The following is a 24,860-nucleotide window of genomic DNA, read 5'->3' as shown; positions in this document are numbered from 1 at the left end:
GTTCCTGCTGTTATAAGTTATAAGCTGTTCAGAGCTCAACATTCAAAGCCCAAACCATATTCCCTGAATATAACTGTGAGTGTTTCTGACAACTCTTTCTGGCTTTGATTAATTTTTTCTTTAGTAGTGAAACTGCTCCACTAAGGTGATAAAATCAGCAGCTGTAACTCGAAATAGACTTTTTTTGTCTTAAGAAAACCCCAAAGCTTTGACATCTGAGCATGATCAAAGAGTAGAAGTATCTAGAATGTTAACTCTCATATTGGTTGCTACACTTATTTTTTTCCCACATATCAATCAATGATTTCTTGAGTTTGACAAATAAATTTGAAAATGACAAATATGTCAATAGAAAAATGAACAAAGAAGATGAACAGAGAAAGAAAAACTTTCAATAAACATGAAAAGCTTTAATCTCATTAATAATCAAAACAGGAAATTAATACAAAGACATAATTTTTATTTAAAATTATTTTGTAAATTATAACAACCAGAAATGACAAGAGGGGATCAATTAATTTCACCTTTACACACAGTTGATGGAGTATCATTTAGTACAAACTTGGGAGTACAATCTGACATATCTGTCTCAAGAGTCCTAAAAATGTTTATCATCTTTGCGGTTGCATTTCCACTTCCTCTATATGAAATAATCAAAAAAAAATTTTATTTAGAATTTCCATTGCGGAATTATTATTCACAAAAGTGAAAAATGGAAATAACCTAAATATCCCCAAATCAAAATGTTTAAATAAATTTTGATAATACATATGACAGCATAATACTCTGTTTTTAATAATATTTAATTAGAGTAGCTCACTATAGATATTAAATGAAAAGTAGAGTCATAAAACATCTAGGATATGATCTTAATTTACATAGAAATAAAGATTAGGAGGAAAGAAAACAAAATAGTAATAGTGGTTATCTCTGAGGTATCAAACTAAAGATGATTTTTACATTTTTGAACACTTTTGCCTAATTTCCTATAATGAACACATATTAATGCTATGATCAGAAACTAACAAAAAAGTTTTGTTAAAATCACTTTTTGCTCTGTTAAAATATTTAGTTCATAGGGAGTGCCTGAGGATATCATAGGGATATCTTCAGTCAGCTCTTCTGCCTATGCCTTTAAAATAACACTGATGGCAGAGTCTGGCATTCACCCACATGTGTGCTGCCATGTTACCCCATTGCTTACAGCAACTCTATTTTCAAGTCCAAAAATTGTAATTTGTGCTCTGAAAATAGGCTAGCATATTTGAAAGCAGGGCTATCCCTGAAAATTCAGATATATGAATATCACATAATGACTCCCACTCTACACTGGAATCTTACCTGATCTCGAGGACATAAACCAACACACTAGTGTAGCCTGATGATCTTTCTACAACATTTCCTCTCATCTTTTAATTTGTCTTAGAAGAGTGTCAAAACCAGCAAGGTGACTTTCTCTGACTGTGTAGAAGACAATCAAGAAAATGCTGACTGCCCACCATGTGCATGACACTGTATTAAACAAGGGGTACCTCTAACCTGACTCAGCAAAATAAGGTTTGTTAATGCATTAATGGGTCTGTGTATAGACTGCAGATGTAAGCAAAATTCTCCATAAGCAAGCTTAATGCTATAGTAAACCAACAAAAAGAGCCAAAGCAGCCCATAAGTGCTCTCTTGTAGGTGATAAATGACCTTTCAAGTTGAACCAAATGCTTTCACCTAAAAAAGCAGGTGAGCAATGCCACATTTACAACGGGCTTTATCTGTGTATGGATAACAACCCTCAGTTGCAATTTCCTTTGCTAAGAGAAGAAATCACTACTCCCCGCTAATGAATGAAACACAGCCTTATGTACCCTAATTTGATTTCATTTCTGTCTACCTTATGCTATTTTACAGACTGAAGATGATACACACAAAAAAACATTTTAATATGTACAGACATCCCTTACTTACATGGAAGTTATATAACAAAAGTAAATCAATTACTTGTAATTTTTAATTTTTTGTTTGTTTAATCAATGTTACAAATGCACATGATAAAAAAAAAAGTAGTATAGGAAGAATTAAAATGAAAAGAATCTGTCCAGTCTCACTTCCCAGAGGCACCCATTTTTAACTATTTTTGTTCTTGTTTTTAGGATACTGTCTTAGGGCATTAACTCTAAAAATAGAGTGCTGTTCTTGATTAACCAATTTGAACAACTATCTGCTGACTTCCTGATTTATATTAAGACTCCCTAGTTCATACACATGCATTCCAATTTGGGAAGCAGGGTCCAGTTTATTGAGGTGTAATTTACATATGGTAACATTCATCCTTTTTAGTATACAGTTTTATGAGTTTTGACAACTGCAGTTCAAATTTCCCCCCAAATTCCCTATACAGCTTGTTAGACAACTCCTCCTGCTACCCCAGCCCATAGCAAACAATGTTGTTTTCTGTTATACATTTGCCTTCTCTAGAATGTCAAATGAATGTTGCCTTTTGAGTCTGGCTTCTGCCATTTGCCTGAAGGCATTTGAGATTCATGTTGTTGCATACAACCAAAGTTCATTGAATGAGGATGGATCTAGAGATTATCATACTAAGTGAAGTAAGTCAGAGAGAGAAAGACAAATATCATATGATATCACTTATAGGCAGAATCAAAAAAATATGATACAAATGAAGTTATTTACAAAACAGAAATTGAGTCACAGATGTAGAAAACAAACTTATGGTTACCGGGGGGAAAGAGGGTGGGAGGGATAAATTAGGAGATTGGGATTGACATATACACACTATTATGTATAAAATAGATAACTAATAAGGACCTCCTGTATAGCACAGGGAACACTACTCAATACTCTATAATGACCTATGTGGGAAAAGGATCTAAAACTGTATGTATAACTGATTCACTTTGCTGTACAGCAGAAACTAACACAACATTGTAAATCAACTATACTCCAATAAAAATTTTTTTAAAAATGTTTAAAGTTCATTGAATGAATGCTCAAGAGTTTGTTGATCCATTCACTAGTTAAAGGACGTATTTCCCAAGTTTTTGCTGATTTGGAACAAGTCTGTAATAAACATTAATATACAGATTTTTATATGAAATGTTTCATTTCTCTTCTCTAAATATCTAGGAGTGGGATTAGTACATTTTACAGAAAGTGTATGTTTAACTTTATAGAAAGTTACCAGTGTTTTTCAAAGTGGCTGTACCATTTATATTCCCACTGGTAATGTATGAGAGTTCTAGGTATTTAGCCTTCCTGACAGCACTTGGTATTTTTATCTTGTTTTTTGTTTGTTGTTTTGTTTTATTTTGGTTTTTTCACCACTGGAACAGGTGTGTGGCAGCATGTCGTGGTTTTAATAAGCGTTTCCTCATTTTTTGGTGTGCTTATTTCCATTCAGATATCTTCCTTATACCTGTTCAGGTCTTTTGCCCACTTCTTATTGGGTTCTTTGTTTCCCTGTTATTGAGTCCTGAGAATTCTTCATATATTCTGATTCAAGTGCTTTATCAAACATGTGTCTTGCAAATATTATCTCCCGGCTTTCAGCTTGTCTTTTCATTCTCTTAGCAGCACCTTTCAAGGAATAAAAGTTTTAAATTTTGATAAAGTCCAATTTATCAATATTTTCTTTTATGGATCATGGTTTTGGTGCTCTCATCTAAAAAATGTTGCCTAACCCAAGATCACAAGATTTTCTTCTATGTTTTCTATTAGAAGTTTTTATAGTTTTAGATGTTATTTTTACATGTATTACCCATTCTGACTTAACAATTATAACCATGTCAGTCATGTTTTGAGGTTCTTTATTCTTTTTTTTTGCCTATTTTTCTAGCATCATTTGTTGAAAAGATTGTCCTTTCTCTACTGAGTTGCCTTTATACTTTTGTAAAAAATCAATTGATCATAATGTGTGGATCTATTTCTCATTTCTTTATTCTATTCCATTAACCAATATTCCTCTCTCCTTTTGCCAGTAATGCACTGTCTTAATTATTGTAGATTTATAAGCCTTGAATCAGGCATTGTGAGGTTCCAACTTTGTTCTTCTTTTTCAAAACTGATTGGTTCTTTTAGCTCATTTGCCTTTCCATATATAGTAATTTTTTTTTAAAGTTTGGTGAATTCTGCAAAACTCCCTGCTGGAATTTTGATTGGGATGTTGACTGTGATTACACTGAATCTATAGACTTATTTGTAGATAGCTGACTTATTAACAACATTGAGCCTTCAATTCTGTAAATATAGTATATCATTCCATTTATTTAGGTCTTTGAATCTTTCAACTGTGTTTTACAGTTTCCAAAATACAGATTCTCCACATATTTTGTTAGATTGATACCTAAATATTACATGGATTTTTAAATGCTACTGTAAATGGTTCCTTTTTTCCAATTTCTAATTTTTCATTGCTACTACATAAAAAGACGATTTTTTTATACTGTGTATCATGCAACCTTGAACTTAAACAAGAACTTATTGGTTCTAATAATTTTTGGGAGATTCTTTAGTATTTTAATATATAAAATCAAATCATCTGTGAATAAAGAATTTTTGTTTATTCCTGTCTAATCCATATGACTTTTATACAGTTTTCTTACCTTAATGCATTGGCTAGGACTTTACATTTGGTATTTATTAGAAGTAGTAAGAACAGACATCCTTGCCTTGTTCCCACACTTAGTGAGACGCATCCAGTCTTTCACAGCTAAGTACAATGTTAGCCGTAAGTTTTCTGAAAAAGCTCTTTCTCATGTTAAGAAAGTTCACCTTCTATTCTTAGTTTGGTGAGAGTTTTTAATTACACTTTTTTTTTTTTTTTTTTTTTTTTTTTTGTGGTACGCGGGCCTCTCACTGCTGTGGCCTCTCTCGTTGTGGAACACAGGCTCCGGACGCGTAGGGTCAGCGGCCATGGCTCATGGGCCCAGCCGCTCTGTGGCATGTGGGATCTTCCCAGACCGGGGCACGAACCCGCGTCCCCTGCATCGGCAGGCGGACTCTCAACCACTGCGCCACCAGGGAAGCCCGAGAGTTTTTATTATAGATGTGAGTGCTGTCATCTGGGTTTTGTGCATCTATTGATATTGTCATATTTTTATTTTCTTTGGGCTACTGAAATGGTGAATTGTAATAACAGATTTCTGAATGTCGAAAGTCTTGTATACCCAGGTAAAACCCCACTTGATCATGATGTATTACCCTGTTATTATATTGTTGGATTCAATTTGATATTTTGTTGAAGTTTTTGCATCTCTATGAGAGATACTGGTCTGTAGGTTTTTTTCATTGAGATGTCTTTACCTAGTTTTGGTCTCAGTGTAATGCTGGTCTTATAAAACGAACTGAAAAGTGTTCACTCTACTTCCATATTCTGAAAGAATTTGTGGAAATAGACATTATTCTTCTTAAAATGTTTTATAGAATTCGCCAGTTAAGCCATCTGGGACTGGATACTTCTTTGATAAAAGTTTTCAAGCTTTGAGCTATGAAATAAATCCCTCTGACTATTCAGTTACTTCTTGAGTAAACTTGGTAGTTTGTACTTTTTAAGAAATGTGTTCATAACCCTCCTACACTGTTGGTGGGAATGCAAGTTGGTACAGCCACTATGGAGAACAGTATGGAGATTCCTTAAAAACACTATCGATAAAAATAGAGATATTATCATATGATCCAGCTGGATCTATACGATCCAGAAATCTCACTCCTGGGCATATAACCAGAGAAAACCATAATTCAAAAGGATACATGCACCCCAGTGTTCATTGCAGCACTATTTACAATAGCCAGGACATGGAAGCAACCTAAATGTCCACTGATGGAGGAATAGATAAAGAAGATGTGGTACATATATATACAATGGAATATTACTCAGCCATAAAAAAGAATGAAATAATGCCATTTGTAGTGAGGTTGATGGACCTAGAGTCTGTCAGTGAAGTGAAGTCAGTCAGACAGAGAAAGACAAATATCATATGATATCACTTATATGTGGAACCAAAAAATGGTACAAATGAACCTATTTCCAAAGCAGGAACTGAGTCATGGATGTAGAAAACAAACTTATGGTTACCAAGGGGGAAAAGTGGGAAGGGATAAATTGGGAGATTGGAACTGGCATATACAGACTAGTACATATAAAATAGATAACTAATAAAAACCTAGTGTACAGCACAGGGAGCTCTACTCAATACTCTGTAATGACCTATATGGGAAAAGACTCTAAAAAAGAATGGATATATACATATGTATAACTAATTCACTTTGCTGTACAGCAGAAACTAACACAACATTATAAATCAACTATACTCCAATAAAAAAATCAAAAAAAAGAAATGTGTTCATTTATCTAAATATCCTAATTGTGAGCATAAAAATGTTTGAAATATTCCCTTATTTTTATGTATGTAGGGTCTATAGTGATGTCGTCTTTCACTTCTGACATTGGTAATTTGTGTATTGCCCTTTTCCTTGGTAAATCTAGATAGAGGTAAACCAATTATATTGATCTTTAAAAACAAAGTTTTTGGTTTCCTTGATTTTCTTTAATGTTTTTTCTATTTCTAACTTCCTTGGCTTCTCTTCTTACCTTTATTTCCTTCCTTCTGTTTGCTTTATTAGCTGTTCCTATAAATTTCACTCTAATCACTGCTTTGGGTATAGCCCACAGTTTTTGATATGTTGTGTTTTCATTTCCTTCCATTAAAAATATCTAATTTTTCTTTTGACTTTTACTTTGATCCATGAGTATTCAGAAGTTTATTGCTTAATTTCCAAATATTTGGGGATTTTCCAGGTAGGCTCCTGTTGTTGATTTCTAGTTTACTTCCATTATGTTCAAAGAAAATACCCTGTATATTTTAAGTTCTTTTAAATTTATTAGGTTTGTTCTATGACCCACAATCGATCTATGTGGATTAACATTCTATGTGCACTTTAAAATGATGTATATTCTGTTGTTGATAGGAATGTTACACAAATGTCAATTAAGTCAAGTTGGTTAAAAGTATTTTTCAGACCTTATATATTCTTACTAATTTTTGGTCTGCTTATTTTATCAATTATGAGAGGGGAGTGTTGAAGACTCAAAATTTAATTATGGATTTGTCTTTTCTCCTTTCAGTTCTATCAATTGTTGTTACACGAATTATGAAGCTCTGTATTTAGGTGCATACGCATTTAAGATTATCATATCTTCTTGGTTAGTTATCTCCTTTATCATTATGGAACATCCCTTTCAACATTCCATTTTCTGAAGTCAATTTTATAATTAAGATAGTCACTTATGATTAAGATAGTTTTCTTATGATTATTGTTTGCATGGTACCACTTTTCTCATTCTTTTACATTTAACCTATTTGTGTCTTTATAGTTAAAGTGCATTTCTCATATTGAAAGTGAGTTTTTATAGCCAGCATATAGTTAGTTCTTGTTTGTTTTTTCAATTTGATAGTCTCATCTTTTTAATTACTGTATTTAAACCACTTGCATTTAATGTGATTATGGATATGGTTGAATTAAAATCTACCAACTTGCTAGTTTCTTTCTATTTGTTCCACCTATGTTTGGTGCCTTTGCCATTTTGTCATCATGTTTTGGGATTTAAAATTTTTCATTTTATTTTATGTACAGTACTTGTTTCTTATTTATACCTTAATATTTTAATTTACACTTTACTATTTTAGGCATTGCCCTTGATTGTAAAATATACATCTTTAATTAATTATAGTATAACTTCAAATAATACTATATAACCCTTCACATATGAGAAACTTAACAATTGTATATTCCCATTTCCTCCTTCCCATCCTTTGTGCTGAAGCTGTCATACACTTTATCCATACATATGCTATAAAATCACAGAGAATTGCTACTATTTTTGTTTCAGAGAGTCAATCATCTTTTAGAGTGATTAAAGTTAAAGAAAAATTTATTTTATATTTATCTTCATTTTAGCCATTTCCAGAGATCTTTACTTCACTCTGTGGATACAAGTCTCTGATGTTGTATTCATTCTGTCTGATAAAGTTACTTTAACATTTCTTGTAATGCAGGTCTTGTGGTAATAAATTCTCAGTTTTTATTTGCCTGAAAATGTCTGTTTCTCCTCCATTTTAAAGGATAACTTTATGTGGTATGGAATAATGAGTTGACAGTTTTATACTGTACTTTAAAGTTGTCACTTTATTGTTTTCTGATTTGCATAGCTTCTGATGAGACATCTGCTTTAATTCTTAACTTTGTTCCTTTGTATGTTATAGGTCTATTTTATTTGGGCTTCCTTCAAGATTTACTCTCTATCTTTGAATCTGATCAATTTGTATATGATATGTCTAATAGTGTGGGGTTTGGAAGGAAAAATATTTATCCTGCTTGGGCTTCTTTGAATCTCTGTGATTGATGATTTGATATCTTTCATTATATTTGGAAAATTATTCATCAATCTCTTCAAATATTTCTTCTATCCCATTCTCTTTTCCACCTGATTCCATTTACACATATGTTATGCCACTTGATATTGTATTACACCTCTTGGATGCCCTGTTTTTGTTCTTTTCATTCTTCCGTCTTTACCTCCTGACACCTTCCACTTTTGTGTAATGACTTTATAATAGTAAAATTACATAATTATAAGGTAATTTCTATTGTTCCATCTTCAAGTTCATGATTCTTTCTTCGGCTGTGTTAAGTCTACTGATAAGCACATCAAGAACATTCTTCCTCTCATGTTTCACATCTAGCATTTCCATTTGACATTTTCTTACACTCTATCTTTCTGCTAAAATGCCACGTCTGTTCAGGCATATTTTTTTCTCATCAGGCATACCGTAACATGGTGCTTTATTTCTACTAAACATAAAATCAGGAAACAGAAGCAAACAAATGAAATAAACCACATAATCAGTTTTAAAACATAAAAATGGGCTCCAGGGTAGAGTAGAATCTAGGACAACAGTATTTTAGAAAATAAAATTGAAAAGAATAAATAATGCCAAAAGCACACAGTAAATGAAACCTGTTTCAAAGCAAAAAGACTAAATTAAAAATAAAAACTTTAAGGCACTTCAGGGAGCACAAGAAGCATGTATTAAGCTGAGCAAGTTGTGAATACGGAGGAATTCAACACCTGTTTGGGAAGCCTTTTCCATTTAGGACTCATAAACCAAGCTCTGTCATTTAAGCTTTAATCCTTTGAAAAAACAAGCCTTTATCAATAAAGGTGCCTCACTCTGTCAATTTTCTTTCACTTGGGATGGCACTCAGAGTGCAAATGATGTTCATGCATATTTTTCACCTTTTCCACACAGCTTTTAATCACAGTTATTTTTAATTCCCTGTATGATAGTTCCAATATCTGCATCACATCTAAACTAGGTTCTATTGAGTGCCCTGTCTCCGGACAGTAAGGTTTTTTCCTTGATTATTTGTGTTTCTAATAATTTTTCGTTGGTGTCAAGTATAATCATACTATTGGTAAATGTAATCATATTATTATATGGTCTTTACATTAAAGTAGGAGATGTCATGGGATAAAGAGGGGAGTAAAGTAGGAAGAATGAAGTGTCAGGTATAAAGAGTGAAGTATGAAATAGTACAATATTGACTCAAAGTAAACATTAAGTTAAGAAAGAATACAGTTAGGTCTAGAGTAACCTAATTTATTATTATTAATTTTAGGTTACTCTAGATACACTAAAAATAACAATAATTAAAACAGAGTGTAAATAAATCCATAAAGGAAATAAATGGAATATGTCCCAAAAATGATCAAACAAAAAGAAGGCAAAAGAGAAGAAACAGAGGAACAATAGAAAGAGAGACAAATAGCAAGATGGTAGGCTTAAATCCATATCAATTATTACACTAAATATTAATGGACTAGCCATTTAATTTGATGCAATATCTGCACCAAATTAAATGCAGATATTGTCATATCGTTAAAGGATAAAAATCAAGAACCAACTGAACATTATATACAAAGGGTGCACTTCAAATATAAAGATACAGATGGGTTGTAAGTAAAAGGATGGGGAAAATATACATGCAAATATGAAGCATGGTTATAATAATATCAGAGAGAATAGACTCAAGACAAGAAGTATTACTGAGATGAAGAGAGAGACTTTATAGTAATTAAATAGTCATTGCATCAGGTAGACAGACAACCCTAAATGTGTATGTGTCTAATAAGAGAGTTTCAAAACACATGAAATAAAAACCGACAGAAATAAAGGGAGAGAGAGACAAATCCACAAGTACAGTAGGAGATTTTTATAACACTCCCCTCTCAGTAAAAATGTGATGATGTGAACAACACTATCAACAAACTTTACCTAATTGGCATTTACAAAGCAACACACTCAGCAGCCAAAACTAATCTACAGTGAAAAAAATAAGAACAGCAAATGCTTTTGGGAGTATGGCATTGAGAAATGACTGGGTAAACTCATTGTGGTGACGTTTAACATTAACATCTTGAAGAAGATTAAGTGACTGCATTTCTCAACACCAAGAATGCACACATAAGACTTGTGAATGTCATTATATGTAAATGTTTCATAAAAAAAGGATAGTGTTGTGTTTGCAAGTGTTTGCAAATATTGAATTTGTGTAATGACATGCATGCTGAGGTACTTAGAGAATAGTGTACTGCTATTTGTAATTTATTTAAAAATGCATCAAAAATAATATGTATTAATGAATAGAGAGATAAATGGATGTATATGGACAAAGCAAATATAATCTAGTTGGTGAATGTATCAGTAGTAACTATAAAATTCTTTAAATTCCAGTGTATGAAAAGCTTAATAATAAAATTTTGAGAAAAATGAAAATAAAAGCATTTCCAGAAAACAAAAACAGATTAGAAATGGATAAAGAAGATGTGGTATACATATACAATGGAATATTACTCAGCCATAAAAAGGAACAAAATAATTTTGCAGCAACATGGATGGATCTAGAGATTGCCATACGAAGTGAAGTAAGTCAGACAGAGAAAGACAAATATCACATGATATCACTTATATGTGTAATCTAAAAAAAAATGGTACAAATGAACTTATTTACAAAACAGAAGTTGAGTCAAAGATGTAGAAAACTAACATACAGTTATCAGAGGGGAAAGGGGAGGGAGGGACAAACTGAGAGATTGGGATTGACATATACACACTACTATATATAAAATAGATAACTAATAAGGAGCTACTGTATAGCACAGGGAACTCTACTCAATACTCTGCCATGACCTATATGGGAAAAGAATCTAAAAAGGGTGAATATATACATATGTATAACTGATTCAATTTGCTGTAGAGCAGAAACTAACACATTATTATCTACTCCAATAAAATAAAATAAAATAAATGTATTGTCATCAGAACTGAGCTACAAGCAATGTTAAAAGAAGTTCTTCAGGCTGAAAGAAAGTGACACCAGTTGTAAATTCAGATCCACACAAAATAATGAAGAGCAATAAATGGAAATGATAAATAGGTGGGTAAACGCAAAATACCACATTCGTTTTTTTCTTCTATTTTTTTTGGGCTGCGTTGGGTCTTTGTTGCTGCGTGTGGGCTTTCTCTAGTTGTGGCAAGCAGGGGCTACTCTTCATTGTGGTGTGCAGGCTTCTTATTGCTTCTCTTGTTGCGGAGCACAGGCTCTAGGTGCACGGGCTTCAGTAGTTGTAGCACGTGGGCTCAGTAGTTGCGGCCTGCGGGCTCTAAGGCACCCGAGCTATAGTAGTTGTGGTGTGAGGGCTCAGTAGTTGTGGTTCACAGGCTCTAGAGCTCAGGCTCAGTAGTTTTGATGCACGGGCTTAGTTGCCCCGTGGCATGTGGGATCTTCCTGGACCAGGGATCGAACCTGTGTCCCCTGCATTGGCAGGCAGATTCTTAACCACTGCACCACGAGGGAAGCCCCCACATTCATTTTTTAATTCACTTAAAGGTAATTACATCAACTATACTTCAATGGAAAAGTTAATAAAACTAAAAACAAATAAAATAAATAAAATTAAATATTTAAAGCCAGAATAATAACTTGTCCCATGGTTTATAAAATATTTAGAAGTAAAATATATGAGATTAATAGCACAAAGGACAAGAAGACAGAAATGGAAGAATATGATAATAATGTTCTTAGATTAAACTCTGATAATTTAAAGATGGATGTTATAAATCTTGCAGTAATCACTAAAAACAAAGAGATGTAGCTTATAAACTAGTATTAGAAATAATATAAGGGCTTCCCTGGTGGCGCAGTGGTTGAGAGTCTGCCTGCTAATGCAGGGGACGTGGGTTTGAGCCCTGGTCTGGGAAGATCCCACATGCCGCGGAGCAACTGGGCCTGTGAGACACAATTACTGAGCCTGCGCACCTGGAGCCTGTGCTCCACAACAAGAGAGGCTGCGATAGTGAGAGGCCCACGCACCGCGATGAAGAGTGGCCCCCGCTTGCCACAACTAGAGAAAGCCCTCGCACAGAAACGAAGGCCCAACACAGCCATTAATTAATTAATTAATTTTAAAAAAAGAAATAATATAGAATACTAACATTTAGTCAATTAAATGAAGGCAAAAAAAGGAAGAAAGAGAAGGAGAGATATAAACATAATAAGATGACAGATTTAAACATAACCACATTGATAAATGCATTAAATGTATATGGTCTAAACACTACATTTAAAAGACAAGTATGGAAGACTGGATGAAAAACAATACCTAACCATTTGCTCTCTTCAAGTAACCATCTATACACATACATAAACACACACATACATATATACATATGTATATATTATGTATATGTACATGTATAAATGTATGTATGTACACATAAAGTTAAAAATATGGGGATGGGAAATCTATAACATGCAGACATTCAGCACAAGATAGCTGGAATAGCTATATTAATAGTAAAAAAAGGATAGATATACAAATATTAAGCATAGCTGGGATGTCTATATTAATTTTGACAGAGTAGACTTTAAAGCAAAGAATACTGCCAGTGATAAAGAAAGACATGTCATGATAATAAATATTACCAGGGATAAAGCAAGTGGTTTCCTAATGCTGAATATACATCAAGAGGACATAATAATCTTAATGTGTATGTACCCATTAACAAACTTTTCAAATACATAAAGCAAAAATTGGAAAAACTAAAAAGAAGAATAGCTGAATTCAAATGTAAGTTGAAGATGTCAACAATCCTCTCTCAGTGATTGATAAAATAAGAAGACAGAATATCAGTAAAGATATAGATGACTTGAATAACATGTGAAGCAACTTGACCTGAATAACATTTATAGAACACTCCACCCTACAACAACAGAATACATATTATTTTCAAGTGCATGTGGTACATTCACCAGGTCAGACACATGCTAGGTTCTGAAACAAATAAAAATGAAATTTAAAAAACTGAAATCATACAGCTGATGTATTTTCATCCCCAATGAATTTAATTAGAAGTCAATAACAAAATGATCTGGAAATTCCCAACGTATTTGGAAATTAACCAACAGATATCTAAATAACCCACAGGTCCCAGAAAAATCACAAAAACTAGAAAGTATTTTGAACTCAATGGTAACAAAAACACAGTACAGCACAATTTATGGATGAGCTGAAGCAGTTGCTGAGAAGGAAATTTAGAGCTTTAAATGCTTATAGCAGAAAAGAAGGAAGGTCTTAAGTGAATGACTTAAGAAAGAGTCAGCAAACTATGGTCCACTGGCTGTCCCACTTGTAAATAAAATTTTGTTGAAACACAGCAACACCTATTTATGTATTGTCTATGCCTGCTTTTATACTACAATGGCAGAATTAAGTAGCTGCAGCAGAGACTGTAGGGTCCATAAGACTAAAATATGTACTATCTGCCCCTATAAGAAAAAGTTTGTCAACTCTTGATCTAAGGTACCAACTTAAGAAGATAGAATAAAAAAGAATAAATTCAAAGTAAGTAGAGAAAAGAAACAGTGATGATAAGAGCAGAAAACAATTGAAGGAAAAAAACAACAAAGAAAATCAATAATACCAAAAGTTTTTTATTTGAAAGAAATCAATAAAATCGATAAACCTCCAGCTAGACTGATCAAGGGAAAAAGAAAGAATATTCAAATTCTCAATGTCAAGAATATAAGAAGGGACAGCACTACAAATACTATAGGTATTAAAAAGGTAATAAGGAAATATTATGAAAAACTATGATAAAGACAATATCCAAAGGAGAGTTCAGGAAAACTAACTCTAAAGGAGCATCTCATCTTGATTTGTCACAGTAACTCTCAATCCTTTTAAAGAGGTCCAGCTGTTTTAACAAAGTCAACTTTCTTCTATGTGCAAAAAAGCAATGCCTTTTAATATAATATAGCTAATATATCTAGAGAACAGCTGTATCTAGAGAACAGCTATAAAAGGGAGAGAGGTTCATTCAACTATGCATTTATTATTCTGTAAGGAATCTTCTGCTAATCATATAATTATTCTTTTTTCAGTGTTTCAAATTTAGAGTGTATTGTCTATTTCCTGGAAATACACACTCTTGATTCCAAGTGGAATTTGAGTGAGAATGCAGTCTCACTATGATTTTAGAGAGGCAAAGGTTCACAGTGTAGATCTTTACTCTTGAAGAGAAATAATGGGAATGGAAAGAAGAAAAAAACACATTTCTAGGGGATCAGGCCAGGAAAATGTCATCAGATAAAGTTATGAGATGTGATGAGTTAATATTCCTTAATATATTTTGGCTCTGTTTGAAAACAATCTGGCTCCTGAAAGCTGTGTTAATCTGGATTACCACCCTCTGAGTTAACATCTCTAAGATAAGCATGCACTTATGAAACTAAACATTTTGCGTTAAAATGATGATTGTCCAGATCCTGATGGATTAGATTTTTTTCTAATCTGGTTTTTGACCAAAGTATTAATTCAATCATGGCACTGAATGAAAAATGTATAAGGAACTTAATCAGCATACAGAGATGTAGCATCTATCTCTGTCATTTTACTTTAGCATGAGACAAGAATGATAAAACAGATTAGAAGAAAATATATGTGTTTCACTTTCAAAATTAGAGAACCTAATCATTTTCTTGACGTGAAAAGTTTAATGAAAAAGTAGACTGATCTAATTTGGGATGCTTAAGTCACTGGCAAATTTAAATTGTTTTAAAAAAACTAATAAGCCAAGCTCTTGAGTCATACGGAATGATTCACCCATGAATTCTTGAGGGGATTAATTTAAAACAGTTCCGAAGAAACAGCATCTTCACATACCTACTCTAAAAAAACCAGAAGAGAACAACAGAAAAGGGAAATTATTCTAGAGGAGAAAAAGGGAAGCATCAGGACAGAATAGAACCTTGTTAGCCTGGTTGGCCAATCAGAGCAGATGAATTCAAGAGCCACATGATAAGGCAAAAGAGTGAAAAATAATGGAGTATTGGCTTCTATGAAAATAAAGTCTTCCTTGTCTCTTTCACACTCCTACTCACCTCCTCCCTCTCTTTTACTTTTTGCTGGATCCCTAAGTGAGAGGAGTAGTGATCTGTATTGTTCAGGTTCCAGGGAACCGAGAGACCCACGCGCTTCAGGGATCCAGCTTTCAAAGAACATGAAAGGCACAGGGCTCATGGTCATGTCCCTGTCTCCTACTTCTTTTCATAGCAAGCGTGGGAAGGGCAGGACCTGCTTCCTCATAGAAGAGAACCAGCCACCTAACTCCACAGACACTCCATCTTTCCCCACTTAGCAGTCACCCCTGAGATTATGGCCTAGAACTCCTGTCAGAGCTGCCATGAAGGTTGAACTACCATGAGCTACTGGAGATAGAGGTCCCCTGCTTTGTCACTCTGGCTTCATCCATGCATTGCAAGACCTTTTGTTGGTAGCGTAGTGTCAGGATCCAGGATTCTGACTTATCATAACCTCCCTTTCTTTATCCTAGGCTATTTAGTTGTTCAAAGTTTAGAAAAAGGGAGAATATTAGAGTTCTGCCATGGAATTTGCAGCCAAAGTACCAGGCAACAACAAAAAAAAGTTACCTTGCCTTATTTTCCCTCCCTTTTCTAGATGCCCCACTTAGTAAGCCATCTTAGACTGGAGGAGAGGCACAGCTGAACCAAGACAGTATTTAGGTATTCCTAGGTCCCTTAACAAAAGAGTAATTTCTTTTTTTTATTATTATTATATTTACTTTTTAACAGCTTTATTGAGATAAAATAATATACCATACAATTTGTCAAAGTATGTAATTTGATGGCTTTAGTACATTCATATAGTTGTGCATCTATCTTGAATTTCTATATCATTTATGAACATATCCCAATATTATCCCAATTTTTTTTAATAAATTTATTTATTTATTTTTGGCTGCATTGGGTCTTTGTTGCTGCACGCGGGCTTTCTCTAGCTGCAGCGAGCAGGGGCTAATTTTCATTGTGGTGTGTGGGCTTCTCATTGCAGAGCACAGGCTCTAGGCGCACAGGCTTCAGTAGTTGTGGCACATGGGCTCAGTAGCTGTGGCTCACGGGCTCTAGAGCACAGGCTCAGTAGTTGTGGTGCCCGGGCTTAGTTGCTCCGTGGCATGTGGGATCTTCCCAGACCAGGGCTCGAATCCGTGATCCCTGCACTGGCAGGCGGATTCTTAACCACTGTGCCACCAGGGAAGTCCTATCCCAATTTCTTAAACAATGTAAAGATAAACCTTGAGATTTTTAGTATTTGCTGTGAAAATTTTTAAACATGAAATCCCAATCGATAAAAAATCCAGAAAAAGATATAAAAGATAAGGAATGATAAATACACACTCTGTGCTTAGAACTTTTCCTTTTTTTCCTATTTAGTTCTGTTTTCCATTTATATTTGAAAATTAATCCTATTGTTTATTTATTAAAACAAACTCTTTCTATTCATGTGAACATATCTGTTTGAGTTTTTAATGATCCATGCCTACAGTTCACTTATAGGACACTTTTGCCGTGCAAACCTCAAAATGAAGCCAATGCTAATTATTTGGTAGCAGGTCGAGACTTAGCTAGAGCAGGAACTAAACATCCTCTGGCTGATATTTATGTATCCCTGTCCCTCTCCTGAAGGACTCAAGATCATTCTTTTAGGAAGATGCTCTGGAACCATAAACTGTCAGATTATCAGGTCCTGTGTGACCCTAGTTGTTCTCCTCTCTTCTAACCTTTCCTTATTTACAATAAGAGATGCAAGTTCCGCCAAGAAAAATACAACAACCTGGATCTCAGCTGCTGCCTAGAAGTTTTTTAAAGAGAAACACATGAATGTTTATTCAAAAGGAAAACACAGTTGGCCCTCTGTAGCCACAGGTTCCGCATCTGCAGATATAACCAACCAACTCCAGAGAGTTCCAAAAAAGCAAAAGTTGAATTTGCCATGCACTGGTAACTCTTTACATAGGTTTTACATTATATTTACAACTATTTACATAGTGTTTACACGGTATTGAGTATTATAAGTAATCTAGATGATTTAAAGTACAATACATGGGAGGATGTACGTAGATCATATGTAAATACTACACCGTTTTACATAAGGGACTTGAGCATCCTCAAGTTTCAAATTTCAGTATCCCGGGGGTCCTGGAACCAGTCCCCCTGTACTCTAAAAATGCATTTGAAAGCAACAATCACATTCAAAAGACCATAACTTTGGGCAAAACCAACTGCTTTCACGTAACAATAAATATTTGCAGAGAGTCTAGAGAGTATTGTTTCTTTTTCACACATCCTTTTATGTTAAGGTACTCATGTAAGATTAGGAAAGGCTGGGTATCCCCCTCTGTTGACTCAGAAGGACATTCAGTGCCAAGACTTGGAAGTGATCTATTCAGAGATACACATGGGGACGGCAGCAAAGCTAGAACAGAAGTTTTAAGAGATGAGAACTAGAAAATAAGTGTATTCTCTAATGCAAGAGCCGGGAATACATATATCTGAAGCAGTTCATCTCACCACAATATTTATTTAATGTTGGGCTGCCAGATAAAAGTACAGACTACCCAGTTAAACTAGAATTAAACAGCAATTAATTTTTAATATATATATGTCCCATGTCATATTTGTAACCTACTTATACTAAAAAATTATTTGTTGTTGTTTATCTGAAATTCAATTTAACTGGGCATGCTGTGATTCACTAAATCTGTGACTGTATTTAATGTGTCTTTTAAAATTATCTAAAGGGAGTTCCCCGGTGGCGCAGTGGTTAAAAATCCACCTGCCAATGCAGGGGACATGGGTTTGATCCCTGGTCCAGGAAGATCCCACATGCCGCAGAGCAACTAAGCCTGTGTGCCACAACTACTGAGCCTGTGAGCTACAACCACTGAGCCCATGAGCCACAAATACTGAAGCCCACACGCCCAGAGCCCGTGTCTGCAACAAGAGAAGCCACCACAATGAGAAGCCCGCGCACCACAACAAAGAGTAGTCCCCGCTCGCCACAACTAGAGAAAGCCCACACCCAGCAATGAAGACCCAATGCAGTCAAATAAATAAATTATATTTAAAAATAAATAAGTAAAAAAAATCATCTGTAAATGCCCTTGGCTTTAGATTTTTAATCTTCAGGTCAGACTGAACTCCAGACTCACAAAACCAATTGCTCACATGACATCTCCACCCCAGTACCGATGAGACATTTAACACTCAACATACCCAAAACTGAGCTCCAGCTCTCCTCCACCATGCCCCACCTCTCCCCAGGCCTGCTCCACCTGCAGTCAGCCTCACCTTACTTAATGGTCTATTCCTCTATTGCTTGGGTCAAAATTTTGTGTCATCCTTTGCTCCTCTCTTACTCTCACACCTCAAATCCTGTATTTTTGCGTCATTGTAGAAAATCGGAGGAACTCTCTATTTTATACTTCTGTACGTTTGAGGCTAGAAAACAGGTTCAGGCAGTACAATCAATGAAGAAATACGCTCCCAAGGACTTCTGCACAGAGTTTCTCCTAGTCCAAAGAAGTCTCTTTTTTGGAACCAGGGAGCCTCTTGCTACACTTGTGTCAATCAACCAATAAATGACCATGCTTAAAGAAGGGCAAAGGTGCCATCTTTTGCATTATAAACTCAGTCCAAGGCTTTCACTTTTACTTCCAGCACAGTTTAAAATGTATAGTAGGAACTGCTAACTGCTGTTAAGTGGGGGAAAAAAAAAAACTCACTACCTGAAACCCCTACCCCACTCTGGTTATTAAATGCAACAGTTATCTTTTCACCTTTAGAGTAACAGCATCTAGCTTTCTGGACTCTTAATAATCCTTTCTAGCCAGAAGACAAAGGAGTTTCATGAAATTAGTAGAAAATATACAATGTGTAAATCTGTATAATGTCCAAGTCCAGCTTCAAATTTGAGAACTCCAGGGCATTTTCTGGCAATTCTTTGTTTAATACACATGATAAATGTTGTGAGGTCATGTCAGGTCTTTCTTATCAACATCAAGGAACCCAGAAACTAGATAATTAGAGCAACACAGAGCAGCCTAATTTTTTTAGCCAGTCCAGACCAATAAATAGTTTCTCTAAGTTTCCACCAGACCAGCGGTTACCCTTTGAGATTTTCACCAAGGAGCAATGATTTCTACTCTGCTGTCAAGGCTTGACATACCTAAGGTGCTAGAGATGCTGGGGAAGAACAGCCAAAGCAAAAAGGGTTTATTCGTTCATCAATATCTTCAGATATTTAAGGTCCTAGGCTTGGTGCTCAACAGAGCCAAGTTGGAAAGTAGTGTTTTCTGTCATGTGGTTTTGCTATGTCACTGTCAATAGCAACTTATCATATAACATGTCAACAATGGCATGTACATCTCCAAAACATGGTAAATATGATTACCAATGCAATTTGTAAAAGTGACCAGGTCAAGGGTTTCCCTGGCGGCGCAGTGGTTGAGAGTCCGCCTGCCGATGCAGGGGACACGGGTTCGTGCCCCGGTCCGGGAAGGTCCCACATGCCGCGGAGTGGCTGGGCCCGTGAGCCATGGCCACTGAGCCTGCGCTCCACAATGGGAGAGGCCACAACAGTGAGAGGCCCACGTAACGCAAAAAAAAAAAAAAAAAAAAAAAAAAAAAAAAAGTGACCAGGTCAAAGATAATGAAGGTAGCCACATGAGAAAACAATTTAAAAGATTAAATAAATAAATAACCTTGACTCCCTCGATCAAATAATCAAAGATTTGTATAAAAAAATAAGAATCAAAAATGTAGATTGCAATATATTTTTTTTTTCCTGTGGGACACAAAGAGGAGTAAAATTTCTTAAACAGGTTTCAGAATGATTGCATTCTACATAGAAAAGTTCATCGTTAAAGTTCAATTTTGATAAGTCCTTCTCTACTGTATTGCCACATTATTTCCATATCAGGCATTTTTCTTAGCCTTCAAATTTTAAGGAAACAATCAAATTTGAATGGATGATCTATTGTACATTTCAATGTCAAAAGTTTCCATGCCTTTTTAAGAACATAGCAGGCAGGGCATGTGTTTCCTATTTTGCTATGCCCAGAGTCTCTGAAATCTTCTAATGATTCTGTCATACAACAAAATATACCTTTCAAGCTAGATAAAAAATAATTGAGTCTATTTTTTTAAATGTCTGCAACAAAGCTATTAGCTCCCTGAAATAAACAGGGTTTGTACAGATAGCCTTCAGAGGCAACTTCACAGGTGTCCAGTTAAAACTGTGATCTCCAGAAGACTTTGTGTGTGTAAATTCTACTAAGTCATCAAGAGCACTTTGAGTATTCCAAGTTAGTGGAGTTTCTGCCCATTTCTCATAAAGACCTTCCCATAGTCATTCTTCTTCCCAGTGATGAATTTACTAACTCTGAATTCAAATACTTCCCTTTATCCCATCATCTTCCTGACAAGTCTCTGGGTAACTGCTTCCTAAAAGGCTGTGCCTTTTCAAAGATAACTGAAATGTTTTCATTCTAATATTGTATCAACTGATCACTTCCAACAATCAAATTTTCATTTGAATATTGTATTTGGTGAGTCTCTCAGACCATCTGAAACACTGAATCTGCACGTGACAGCAATCATACTATTCAAAACATTCTCGTGCACATGTCACTAAGAGGAAAACTACCTACCCTGGAGTATAGCTATTAATGTCAAACAGACTGTCATCGGAGAAAACAAAAATGCATCAAAATTAGCTTCAGACAAAGTACAGCCCTACGGAAAAACACAAGGTTTTTATGTGCAAATGTCTTAAATGTCTGATTGACATGTTTAAAGAATGAGTTAGCAAGGAATCTGCTCCTGGTCTCTCTCCATAACCCAGAATAATGTGATAATGAAAAGAATTTTAGAGTTAAAGGGCTCTTCATCATAGCACACTATATGCATTTGCCCCAGTTTCTAGTAAACATTATGAAGAAATGTTTAATTTCTAGCTTGGGCCGAGGGCTCTATTTAGCCTATCAAAGCACAGACCTGTCATAAACGCTGGGACTCTTGCCAGAAATTTTTTTCCCTGCAGCTCTTAGTAAAGATCATACCTCGAAAGCATTGTGCCTTGCAAACCACGCAGATTTAAGCTCCCACTCCCGCCTACAGAGCTTGGCACCAGCGGCTTTTGAGGTATCCCTCATCTCCTAAAACTCTGACTGAATCGCCACCACCACTCCCCACTCTCCCACCACCACCGTGTCGTCATCCTTGCTTAGCTCTCCGGAGCTCAGCACGGAGCGTCCCCCAAGCCCCTGCAGAGTGAACTCACGGTGCCACCCAACTCCCAGCCCTGCACACACCCACAAACACTCTCCTACTCCCTCCGCTACAATCTGCCCCCAAATGTGTCACCCACCTCACCCCTAATCCCATAACCCAACGTCCCTGGAGCTCTTCCCCCCTCCTGGTGGCTTCATCCCCAACACACCTGTCTACCCTGCTGGCCGACTTCAGGTGCCCACGCTGCGCCCTATCCCGCGCCCCTTCAATCTAACTGGCGCTTTGCACTCCGCCCCGAGGAAGGTCAGTTCGCTCGGAGCACTTTCTTTCCCCACCCCTTGCCCACCCGCAGACCGCCCCCGACGCCCACCCTCACGGGCGCGGAGAAAGGGTCGCTTGTAGTACCTGCCGAGAGCGCGGCGGCCGCGACGAGCAGCAGGAGAGCCTGGCGAAGCGCGGCGCGGAACGCTCGGGTCATGGCCACCAGGCGCCGCGCCCGGGCTGCGAGGCCCGGGAGCCGAGCGCGACGGCCGGGGCAGCGCGGGCCGCTTTGAAGTTCCCGGGGCGCAGGAGGGAAGCACTGCCCGACACCCTTTTGAAGTGTGCGGTTGGCTCTAATCAGCGCGGGCTTCCCCCTCCCCTGCCTCCCCCATCCCCCGCCCCCGCGGCTGGCGGTGCGCGGCGCTCCAGCCACTGGCCCCGGCAGCCCGGCTGGCAGGGGGGCGGGGGGGCGACAGAGCCCGCCCCTGCCGCGCCTCCGCCCCCTGGGCCCTCCGGCAGCCGCACTGGGCCTGCCGCAGCCCGGCTGGCGGGCAAGGGCGGCCCGCAGGAGAAGCAGTGAGATCGCAGAGAGGTGGGGGCGGGGGGGCGCAGGGGGAGGCAAAGAAAGCAGGTGGGGTGGCGCGGAGTCCCCAAGACTGGATACGCTGAGAAGGGCGTCGGACAGGAGGGAAAGCCCTACTGAGACTTCAGGAAGACTTAAACCCTGCAGCAGTTGCTTCCTGTTGCTCCGCTCTGTAGTCTCCTACAGAAGATCCACGCGTCCAGGTCTCGACACTCATTTGTTGTCCAGTGCCCTAAAGGTTTTCTAACTAGACTGAGCCCTGAAACATCCTGGGTATTCCTCCTGGCTCCTCACTCCGCCACGTCCTGGCTGTGCGCGCGTCTGTGGAAGGGCGCCCTCTCTGTCCAGCCCTGGAAATAACCAGGTGCCTCACTTCCTAGGCTACCTATAGTTTTGGCTTAACAAACTTCATCTCTAATCTGATGCCTTCAAGTGACCCCCCCCCCATGAATGGCGACCGAAGCTGGACTACCTGCACCAGGTGATGTGGTCGTCTGCAACGTGTAATCCAGGTTTAGAAGGAAGTAGAGGACCCGTCCTATGCAAAATACTTAGCAAGTACAATTTCAGCAGTTGAAAAACTGAGGGGTGGGTTAGAATCATACACAAGCTTTAAGGGGAGGTGAAGAATGATTGAAAGTACTGCACTAGACACTTTGAGTATTGTTTAAATCCCTGGGGCTTATCAAATGAGTGTGCTTCCCATGTGGATTGCGTTTGAAAATATAAGGGCAGCATTACCAATTAATAGAAATTAGCCTAAATTTAATCCAGGTATGTAGCTTGTACATTAAAGTGAATGGAATTATTTTTTAAACGTTTTATTGGAGTATAGTTGATTTACAATGTTGTGTTAGTTTCAGGTGTACAGCAAAGTGAATCAGTTATACATATACATATATCCACTCTGTTTTAGATTCTTTTCCCATATAAGCCATTACAGAGTATTCAGTAGAGTTTCCTGTGCTATATAGTAGCTCCTTATTAGTTATCTATTTTATATATAGTAGTGTGTATATGTCAGGCTGAATGGGATTATTTTAAACTGAACGACACAAAAAGCCAAGAATCCAGTGCTGGTGTTATTGCTGCTATTAGGGGCCTCTTTGAAAAGTGATTGTCATATAAATGAATTGCTTTGGAGTAAGAGACATTACTTGCTTCTTCACCTACTTTAGCTCTAAATAGCACATCTATGGAAGACCTATGGTGAAATGCTGTATGCAGTTGACTTAATCAAAGAGTCACAGTATTGGGGGTGGGATATTTGTCGGACTTTGATGCATGATAGTGACAGTCTTGAGGATCTCACCGCCACCACCACCACCTTGTATGAATCAAAACATTCCTAAGCATAAAAAGACTTTGTTCTCATTTCATTCTGGATCCAAGCAAACAAATAAATCAAAAAAAAATGGAGATCTGGGACAAGCCTGAGCCCTTCCAGACACCCACAAAACAGATGCTTTTTTTAAAAAAAGAAAAGAAAATGCTAGAACACATTATATTTTGGCTGACTTGGCTTGCTCATTATTTGGTAACTATACCCTAGATGGTGATCTACCATTGGATCATGAGACTTGGAGCCTAAAGATCAGGGCCTGCTTCCTCAAAAGTAAGTGGAACTTCGTTCCTCCCTATTTCTCAGAACCACGACAGGATTAAAAAGGGTAGTGAATGTGAACATACTGTCAAACCAAGGCATTATGCTAATGTCAGGTATTTACCCTCCACACATTTATTTTGTCTCTTGAATACAGTAAGCAATTTCCCTGCAAGTTGGAAAGCTCTCATCTTCTAAGAAAGCAAGGTTATTATCCCAAGAAGTCTGATACTGAATAACTTCAATATTCTAAATAAATTCAACACTTTCCTCTTAGTCTAATGGTGCATTGTCTGCTATGTTATCCACCAGCCACGTGTGAGTAGTGAGCACTTGAACTGTGTCTAGTCCAAATTGACATGTGCTGTAAGTATAAAATGCATGCTGGGGCTTCCCTGGTGGCGCAGTGGTTCAAAGTCCGCCTGCCGATGCAGGGGACACGCGTTCGTACCCCGGTCTGGGAAGATCCCACATGCCGCGGAGCGGCTGGGCCCGTGAACCATGGCCGCTGAGCCTGCGCGTCCGGAGCCTGTGCTCCACAACGGGAGAGGCCACAACAGTGAGAGGCCCGCGCAACGCAAAAAAAAAAAAAAAAAAAAAAATGCATGCTGGATTTCAAAGACTTATTACAAAATAAGAATGTAAAATATATCATTAATAATTTTATATTGCTTACATGTTGAAATGATA

The 24,860-nt window shown here is 37.0% G+C and overlaps 1 protein-coding gene across 1 annotated transcript in view; it reads right to left on the bottom strand.

Annotated features, from left to right (window-relative positions):
* ACVR1C (activin A receptor type 1C) overlaps positions 1-22,144 on the bottom strand; it is an 84,763-nt gene extending 62,619 nt beyond the window's left edge. Inside the window, exon 1 of the mRNA XM_060151490.1 lies at positions 22,129-22,144. The gene's annotated coding sequence lies outside the window, so the exon portion shown is untranslated. The remainder of the gene's footprint in view (positions 1-22,128) is intronic.
* Between the last annotated feature and the right edge of the window lie 2,716 nt (positions 22,145-24,860).

This window comes from Lagenorhynchus albirostris, chromosome 6 (assembly GCF_949774975.1).
Source record: "Lagenorhynchus albirostris chromosome 6, mLagAlb1.1, whole genome shotgun sequence".
NCBI lineage: Eukaryota > Metazoa > Chordata > Mammalia > Artiodactyla > Delphinidae > Lagenorhynchus > Lagenorhynchus albirostris.
The sequence above is the reverse complement of the archived record's forward strand: the minus strand, read 5'-3'. Positions and strand labels throughout refer to the sequence as shown.